Here is a 9845-nt window from a genome sequence, read left to right as displayed (position 1 = left end):
CCAGGTTCTGACCAACCCCGTTGGATGCGGGCGGCGGCCTGACCCTGACATCGTTGGCGACGCGGTGCTGGAGACCTTGGGGCAGGTGACGTATTTCTCCGGCCAGGGGTTGGCCCGCCCATACCTGCCCGACGTCCCGACGGATCGGCTCAAGCGCTCCTGTTCCCTCGTTGAGCCTGGCCTGCGCCTCGCGGACTTGCTCGAGTTGTGGGTCGTAACCCCCCGCCGGAGCGGGGACCACAGCTAGCTCCCGTGGGATGTCGGCGCGAGGCACCGGCCTAGGAAGATCACCATCCTCCGGCATGCCGAGATGGTTGCCTTCGGAGGGATCCCCTAGCTCGATGTGGAAACATTCGCGGCTTGGGCCGCAGCTCTCGTTGTCAAGGCTGCGGCTTCCGTCGGAACAGTCGGAGAGGCAGTAGTCACATGCGGTCATGAAGTCCCGCATGGCACCGGGGTTGCCAAGTCCGGAGAAATCCCAACAGATGCTGGGATCGTCATCTTCCTCGGACCCAGAGGGCCCGTAGGTCGAGACGTCCGTCAACCGGTCCCAAGGCGACCGCATACGAAACCCCAGTGGGGTTGCACTCGCCTCAATGAGAGCGCCCGCCAAAGCGAGGTCGTTTGGCGGGTTGAGGCCGAGTCGAAATGACGTAAGATGGGAGTTAGTCGGTACCTTTTGGTCGACGAGGAGCGACGTAGCCACATCGGGGACTGGTTGCACCGTCATCCCAGGTACGAGGGCGACGTCCTGCAGGCTTTCCGCGAGCGCGCTGGCGTCGTCTTCTTGCTCGGGATCAGCGTGTCGCGGGGGGACGGCGCTTGCCTTCGTCTCGAACGCGAGGTCGACGTCCGGCGTGCCTTCCGTCGGGGCGTCGGGGGCGTCGATTCGCTCGACAGCCGACGGAGCGCGGCCTCCCGCTTGGCCTTGGTTGCCTCGCCTCCTCCTCCGTTGATGGGGGAGAGGACGGAGCGAGCTCGAATGTTGTTCTTCCACCACGCGGGGAAGGTGTCGTCGATTCTGCCGCCGGCGGGCGGGTTGTCGGCCGCCATTGTCGTTGTCGCGCGGCGGTGGAAGAAGTATCATGTCGTAGCTGCCGTCGAAGGACATGAACTCAAGAGTCCCGAAACGAAGCACCGTCCCGGGCCGGAGAGGTTGCTGGAGACTGCCCATCTGGAGCTTGACGGGAAGCTGTTCGTCAGCACGCAGCAGGCCCCTACCTGGCGCGCCAACTGTCGGCGTTTCGAGACAGGGGGGTCCCTAAGCCGACGAGTGAGTGTGCTGCGTGCCCCAGCCCAGATGGGTCGAGCGCGTGGGCGAGCGCGAAGGGGGGAGAGGCGAGGTGGCCGGAGTCGGGCGTGAGAGAGGTGGAAGTCCCGCGGCCTTCGTGTTCGTCCCGCGCCCAGGTCGGGTGCGCTTGCAGTAGGGGGGTTACAAGCGTCCACGCGGGTGAGGGAAGCGAGCGGCCCCAAGAGAGCGCCTGTCTCGTCCTCGTCCCCGCGCGGCCAACCTCCTCTAAGAAGGCCCTGGTCCTTCCTTTTATAGTCGTAAGGAGAGGATCCAGGTGTACAGTGGGGGTAGCAGAGTGCTACGTGTCTAGCGGAGAGAGAGAGCTAGCGCCCTGGGTACATGCCAATGTGGCAGCCGGAGAGGTCTTGGCACCTTGCTGGCGTGATGTCGTGGCTGTCGGAGGAGCGACGGAGCCTGGCGGAGGGACAGCTGTTGGAGCGGTCGAGTCCTTGCTGACGTCGCTCTGCTGCCGTAAGAGAGCTAAGAGCCACCGTCGTCACAGAGCTTGGGGGGCGCCATCATTGCCCATCCGGCGGAGCTGGCCAGATGGGACGCCGGTCTTGTCCTTCGTGACCCAAGTCGGCTCGGGGTAGGTTGGTGATGGCGCTTCCTGTTGACGTGGCGGACCTGTGCCCTAGGCAGGGCGACGTGGGGGCTCCTCCGAAGCCGAGGTCGAGTCTGTCTTCCGTTGCCGAGGCCGAGCCCGAGCCCCCGGGTCGGGCGAGGCGGAGATCGTTTGGCCGAGGCCAGGGCGGAGTCCGAGCCCTGGGGTCGGGCGAGGCGGAGATTCGCCGTCTTCCGGGTCTTAGCCCGAGTCCGAGCCCTGGGGTCGGGCGGAGCGGAGTTCGCCGTCTTCCGGGTCTTAGCCCGAGTCCGAGCCCTGGGGTCGGGTGGAGCGGAGTTCGCCGTCTTCCGGGTCTTAGCCCGAGTCCGAGCCCTGGGGTCGGGCGGAGCGGAGTTCGCCGTCTTCCGGGTCTTAGCCCGAGTCCGAGCCCTGGGGTCGGGCGGAGCGGAGTTCGCCGTCTTCCGGGTCTTAGCCCGAGTCCGAGCCCTGGGGTCGGGCGGAGCGGAGTTCGCCGTCTTCCGGGTCTTAGCCCGAGTCCGAGCCCTGGGGTCGGGCGGAGCGGAGTTTCCCATGGCGCCTTTGGCAGGGCCCGACTGCCTGTCAGACTCACTCTGTCGAGTGGCACTGCAGTCGGAGTGGCGCAGGCGGCGCTGTCCTTCTGTCAGACTGGTCAGTGGAGCGGTGGAGTGACAGCGGTCACTTCGGCTCTGCCGGGGGGTGCGTGTCAGGATAAAGGTGTCAGGCCACCTTTGCGTTAAATGCTCCTGCAACCTGGTCAGTCGGCGCGGCGATTTAGTCAGGGTTGCTTCTAAGCGAAGCCAAGGCCTCGGGCGAGCCGGAGGTGTGTCCGCCGTAAAATGGGGGGCCTCGGGCGAGACGGAAGTCTCTCGAGGTCGGCTGCCCTTGGCCGAGGCTAGGCTCGGGTGAAGCGTGATCGAGTCACTCGTGTGGACTGATCCCTGACTTAATCGTACCCATCAGGCCTTTGCAGCTTTATGCTGATGGGGGTTACCAGCTGAGAATTAGGCGTCCTGAGGGTACCCCTAATTATGGTCCCCGACAAGGATGATGATAGGGTTGGAAAGCTACTCCGGGTGCTGGACCACATGGATGAAGCCCATGGCGAGGAGACTATCGATTTTTGGTGGATACACTCCTGCCACTCCACATACTACTTCCGACCTTCTTCTTGATCGGCCATAGGGGTGGATGGAAGGGGGTAAAGTGGGTCATGGACCCTTCAGTTTTTCAAAACCACTTACTATATCTAATGTTCATTTATTGTTAAGTATAAAAATTCAAGTTTTGGGTGGGCCAAATGAAAGGGAAATGTGCCCTTGGGCCATTTCTAAGTATTTTGGTGATTGAGTGCCAACTCAAAGTGCTTAAATGTGAATTTATGCAATGGATGAATAAAGTGCAAATCAAGAGCAAAGGTATGTTTCTAAGTCTTAGTACATTAGTTTTGTATACTAATATACTTGTCTAAGTATTGGAAACAGGAAGAAAAAGAAAAAGAAAGAGGTGGCCGTATACAGCCGAGGGGCTGTTTCGGTCTGGGGCACCGGACTGTCCGGTGGTGCACCGGACAGTGTCCGGTGCGCCAGGCTGCCTTGGCCGAACAGGCCGCTCTCGGGAATTCGCCGACGGCGTACGGCTAAAATTCACCGGACTGTCCGGTGTGCACCGGACTGTCCGGTGAGCCAACGGTCGGCCAGGGCCAACGGTCGGCTGCGGATTCTGCGCGCGACACGTGGCCAAGCCAACGGTCGGAAGGGGGCACCGGACTGTCCGGTGTGCACCGGACATGTCCGGTGCGCCAACGGCTCCCGCATCTGCAACGGTCGACTTCGCCATTTAAGGAAAGGAATCGGGCACCGGACACTGTCCGGTGTGCACCGGACTGTCCGGTGCGCCCGACGACAGAAGGCAAGATCAGCCTTCCAGATTTGCTCTCAACGGCTCCTGGCTGCGTTGGGGCTATAAAAGGGACCCCTAGGCGCATGGAGGAGAAACACAAGCAACCTTTGAGCATTCTTGATCATCCACACTAAGTCTTTGCGCATCCGTTTGTGATTCTAAGTGATTCGAGCTTCGTTCTTGTGAGAAACTGTGAGATAGTATTTGAGCTCGAATCTTGGCAGTGTGTGTGCGCGTTTCGCTGTGGATTTGTGTGTGTTGCTTCCCTCCCTTACTCCGTGTTTCTTTGTGAATCTTAAGTGTAAGGGCGAGAGACTCCAATTTGTGGAGATTCCTCGCAAGTGGGATAAAGATAAGCAAGGCAAAATACCGTGGTATTCAAGTGGGTCTTTGGACCGCTTGAGAGGGGTTGATTGCAACCCTCGTCCGTTGGGACGCCACAACGTGGAGTAGGCAAGTTTTGTACTTGGCCGAACCACGGGATAAATCACCGTGTCTACTTTGTGTTGAATTTTCTGTGATCGTCGTATTGTGCAAGATCTCCTCCTTAGCCACTTGGCAATCATTGTGCTAACCCTTAACAAGTTTCTGTGGCTATAAGTCAAGTTTTTACAGGATCACCTATTCACCCCCCCCTCTAGGTGCTCTCAATTGGTATCAGAGCAATTGAAAGGGAAATGTGCCCTTGGGCCATTTCTAAGTATTTTGGTGATTGAGTGCCAACTCAAAGTGCTTAAATGTGAATTTATGCAATGGATGAATAAAGTGCAAATCAAGAGCAAAGGTATGTTTCTAAGTCTTAGTACATTAGTTTTGTATACTAATATACTTGTCTAAGTATTGGAAACAGGAAGAAAAAGAAAAAGAAAGAGGTGGTCGTATACAGCCGAGGGGCTGTTTCGGTCTGGGGCACCGGACTGTCCGGTGGTGCACCGGACAGTGTCCGGTGCGCCAGGCTGCCTTGGCCGAACAGGCCGCTCTCGGGAATTCGCCGACGGCGTACGGCTAAAATTCACCGGACTGTCCGGTGTGCACCGGACTGTCCGGTGAGCCAACGGTCGGCCAGGGCCAACGGTCGGCTGCGGATTCTGCGCGCGACACGTGGCCAAGCCAACGGTCGGAAGGGGGCACCGGACTGTCCGGTGTGCACTGGACATGTCCGGTGCGCCAACGGCTCCCGCATCTGCAACGGTCGACTTTGCCATTTAAGGAAAGGAATCGGGCACCGGACACTGTCCGGTGTGCACCGGACTGTCCGGTGCGCCCGACGACAGAAGGCAAGATCAGCCTTCCAGATTTGCTCTCAACGGCTCCTGGCTGCGTTGGGGCTATAAAAGGGACCCCTAGGCGCATGGAGGAGAAACACAAGCAACCTTTGAGCATTCTTGATCATCCACACTAAGTCTTTGCGCATCCGTTTGTGATTCTAAGTGATTCGAGCTTCGTTCTTGTGAGAAACTGTGAGATAGTATTTGAGCTCGAATCTTGGCAGTGTGTGTGCGCGTTTCACTGTGGATTTGTGTGTGTTGCTTCCCTCCCTTACTCCGTGTTTCTTTGTGAATCTTAAGTGTAAGGGCGAGAGACTCCAATTTGTGGAGATTCCTCGCAAGTGGGATAAAGATAAGCAAGGCAAAATACCGTGGTATTCAAGTGGGTCTTTGGACCGCTTGAGAGGGGTTGATTGCAACCCTCGTCCGTTGGGACGCCACAACGTGGAGTAGGCAAGTTTTGTACTTGGCCGAACCACGGGATAAATCACCGTGTCTACTTTGTGTTGAATTTTCTGTGATCGTCGTATTGTGCAAGATCTCCTCCTTAGCCACTTGGCAATCATTGTGCTAACCCTTAACAAGTTTCTGTGGCTATAAGTCAAGTTTTTACAGGATCACCTATTCACCCCCCCCCCTCTAGGTGCTCTCAATTGGTATCGGAGCCTTTCTCTTCAAGAAAGGGACTAACCTCCCGAAGAGATGGATCCTAAGGGGAAGGGAATCGTGATCAACGACAAGGAGAAGGAGTCCTTCGTCAACGAGCCCAAAGATGACAAGCCTACCGACTCCGGCTCAGGGCATAGACAGAAGGAAGGGAAGAAGAAGAAGACAAGGCGCATCAAGGAGATCATCTACTACGACGATAGTGATGAGTCTACTTCTTCCCAAAAGGATGATGACAACGACTACAAAAAGACGGTCAATTCGAACTTTTCATTTGATTATTCTCGTATTCAACATAGTTCGAATTCACATTTACTTTCCATTCCTCTTGGCAAACCTCCACACTTCGATGGGGAGGACTACGGATTTTGGAGTCACAAAATGCGTAGTCACTTATTCTCTCTCCATCCAAGCATATGGGAGATTGTGGAAAATGGAATGAAGTTTGATAGCTCGGATAGCCCTATGCTTATAAATGAACAAATTCATAGAAATGCACAAGCTACTACTGTTCTCTTAGCATCTTTGTGCAGGGAAGAGTACAATAAGGTGAGCGGCTTGGACAATGCCAAGCAGATATGGGACACCCTCAAGATCTCTCACGAGGGGAACGACATCACCATGCTCACCAAGATGGAGTTGGTGGAGGGCGAGCTTGGACGATTCGCCATGATAAGGGGAGAGGAGCCAACTCAAACCTACAACCGGCTCAAGACCCTTATCAACAAAATAAGGAGCTACGGAAGCACGCGTTGGACGAATCACGACGTCGTCCGCCTAATGCTCAGGTCCTTTACCGTTCTTGATCCTCATCTCGTGAACAATATTCGTGAGAATCCCAGGTACACGATGATGACGCCCGAGGAAGTACTTGGAAAATTCGTGAGCGGGCGGATGATGATCAAGGAGGCAAGATACGTCGACGACGCGTTGAACGGTCCACTCCACGAGCCTCAACCCATTGCTCTAAAGGCAACGAGGAGCAAGGAGTCACTACCTAGCAAGGTGGCGCAAGTTGAGGCGGCCGGGCTCAATGATGAAGAGATGGCTCTCATCATCAAGAGATTCAAGACGGCGCTAAAAGGTCGAAAGGGACAGCCAAGCAAGGCCAAGACCAAGGGAAAGCGATCATGCTTCAAATGCGGTAAGCTTGGTCATTTTATTGCTAACTGTCCCGAAAATGATAGTGACCAGGAGCAAGGGAAAAATGGGAAGAGAGAGAACAAGAAGGTTTACAAGAAGGCCAAAGGCGAAGCACACCTTGGAAAGGAGTGGGATTCGGATTGCTCTTCGTCCGACTCTGACGACGAAGGACTCGCCGCAACTGCCTTCAACAAATCGGCTCTCTTCCCCAACGAGCATCACACTTGCCTTATGGCAAGGGAAAAGAAGGTAATCACTCGTAATACTGATACTTATGATTCTTCTAGTGATGATGAATCTAGTGAGGATGAAATTGATTACTCTAGTTTATTCAAGGGATTGGATAGAACTAAGATAGCTAAGATTAATGAGTTGATTGATGCCTTAAATGAAAAGGATAGAATCTTAGAGAAACAAGAAGACCTTCTATATGAAGAACATGATAAATTTGTTAGTGCACAAAATTCACTTGCTCTAGAAGTTAAAAGAAATGGGATACTTTCTTGTGAACTTTCTACTTGTAATGAAACCATTTCTTCTTTAAAAGGTGAAATTAATGTTTTAACTGCTAAACTAGAAGTAGCAAGTAACTCGTGTGTTGAAAATACTACAATTTGCACTAGGTGTAAGGATTTTGATGTTAATGCTTGTAGTGAACACTTAACTTCTATTTCAAAATTGAATGATGAACTAGCTAGTCTTAATGCCCAACTTAAGACTAGCAAAAGTGATTTTGAGAAACTAAAATTTGCTAGGGATGCCTACACGGTGGGTAGACACCCCTCAATTAAGGATGGGCTTGGCTTCAAGAGGGAAGCCAAGAACTTAACAAGCCATAAGGCTTCCATCTCCGCCAAGGAGAAAGGGAAGGCCCCTATGGCAAGTAGCACTAAAAGGAATCATGCTTTTATATATCATGATAGGAGACAAGCTAGAAATGCTTATAGGAGTTATAATGCATATGATGATTTTAACTCTCATACCATGTTTGCTTCTAGTTCTTCCTTTATGCATGATAGAAATATGTCTAGGAAAAATGCTATGCCTAGAAAGAATATTACTCATGCTCCTAGGAAAGTAGTGAATGAACCTTCTACAATTTATTGTGCTTTAAATGCTTCCTTTGCTATTTGTAGAAAGGATAAGAAAATTGTTGCTAGGAAATTAGGGGCAAAATGCAAGGGAGACAAAACTTGCATTTGGGTCCCTAAGAATATTTGCACTAACCTTGTAGGACCCAACATGAGTTGGGTACCTAAGACCCAAGCCTAAATTCGCCTTGCAGGTTTATGCATCCGGGGGTTCAAGCTGGATTATCGACAGCGGATGCACAAACCATATGACGGGGGAGAAGAAAATGTTCACCTCCTACGTCAAGAATAAAGACTCCCAAGATTCAATTATATTCGGTGATGGGAATCAAGGCAAGGTAAAAGGGTTAGGTAAAATTGCAATTTCTAATGAGCACTCTATCTCTAATGTGTTCTTAGTAGAGTCTCTTGGTTATAATTTGCTATCTGTTAGTCAATTATGCAACATGGGGTATAACTGTCTATTTACAAATGTAGATGTGTCTGTCTTTAGAAGAAGTGATGGTTCACTAGCTTTTAAGGGTGTATTAGACGGCAAACTTTATTTAGTTGATTTTGCAAAAGAAGAGGCCGGTCTAGATGCATGCTTAATAGCTAAGACTAGCATGGGCTGGCTGTGGCATCGCCGATTAGCACATGTGGGGATGAAGAACCTTCACAAGCTTCTAAAGGGAGAACACGTGATAGGTTTGACTAACGTGCAATTCGAAAAAGATAGACCTTGTGCAGCTTGTCAAGCAGGTAAACAAGTGGGAGGAGCACATCACAGCAAGAATGTGATGACCACTTCAAGACCCCTGGAGCTGCTGCATATGGACCTCTTCGGACCCGTCGCCTATCTGAGTATAGGAGGAAGTAAGTATGGTCTAGTTATTGTTGATGACTTTTCCCACTTCACTTGGGTGTTCTTTTTGCAGGATAAGTCTGAAACCCAAGGGACCCTCAAGCGCTTCCTCAGGAGAGCTCAAAATGAGTTTGAGCTCAAAGTGAAGAAGATAAGGAGCGACAACGGGTCCGAGTTCAAGAACCTTCAAGTGGAGGAGTTCCTTGAAGAGGAAGGGATCAAGCACGAGTTCTCCGCTCCCTACACACCACAGCAAAACGGTGTGGTAGAGAGGAAGAACAGGACGCTCATCGACATGGCGAGGACGATGCTAGGAGAGTTCAAGACCCCCGAGTGATTTTGGACGGAAGCCGTGAACACGGCTTGCCACGCCATCAACAGGGTCTACCTTCATCGCCTCCTCAAGAAGACGTCGTATGAGCTACTAACCGGTAACAAACCCAATGTATCTTACTTTCGTGTATTTGGGAGTAAGTGCTACATTCTAGTGAAGAAAGGTAGAAATTCTAAGTTTGCTCCCAAAGCAGTAGAAGGGTTTTTATTAGGTTATGACTCAAATACAAAGGCGTATAGAGTCTTCAACAAATCATCGGGTTTGGTTGAAGTCTCTAGCGACGTTGTATTTGATGAGACTAATGGCTCTCCAAGAGAGCAAGTTGTTGATTGTGATGATGTAGATGAAGAAGATGTTCCAACGGCCGCGATACGAACCATGGCGATTGGAGACGTTCGGCCACAGGAACAAGATGAACGAGATCAACCTTCTTCCTCAACTTTGGTGCATCCCCCAACTCAAGACGATGAACAGGTTCATCAACAGGAGGCGTGTGATCAAGGGGGAGCACAAGATGATCATGTGATGGAGGAAGAAGCGCAACCGGCACCTCCAATCCAAGTTCGAGCGATGATTCAAAGGGATCATCCTGTCGACCAAATTCTGGGCGACATTAGCAAGGGAGTAACTACTCGATCTCGATTAGTTAATTTTTGTGAGCATTACTCCTTTGTCTCTTCTATTGAGCCTTTCAGGGTAGAGGAGGCCTTGCTAGATCCGGAC

The sequence above is a fragment of the Zea mays genome, chromosome 6, assembly GCF_902167145.1.
Source record: "Zea mays cultivar B73 chromosome 6, Zm-B73-REFERENCE-NAM-5.0, whole genome shotgun sequence".
NCBI classification, from domain to species: domain Eukaryota; kingdom Viridiplantae; phylum Streptophyta; class Magnoliopsida; order Poales; family Poaceae; genus Zea; species Zea mays.
This window is presented reverse-complemented; position numbering follows the sequence as displayed.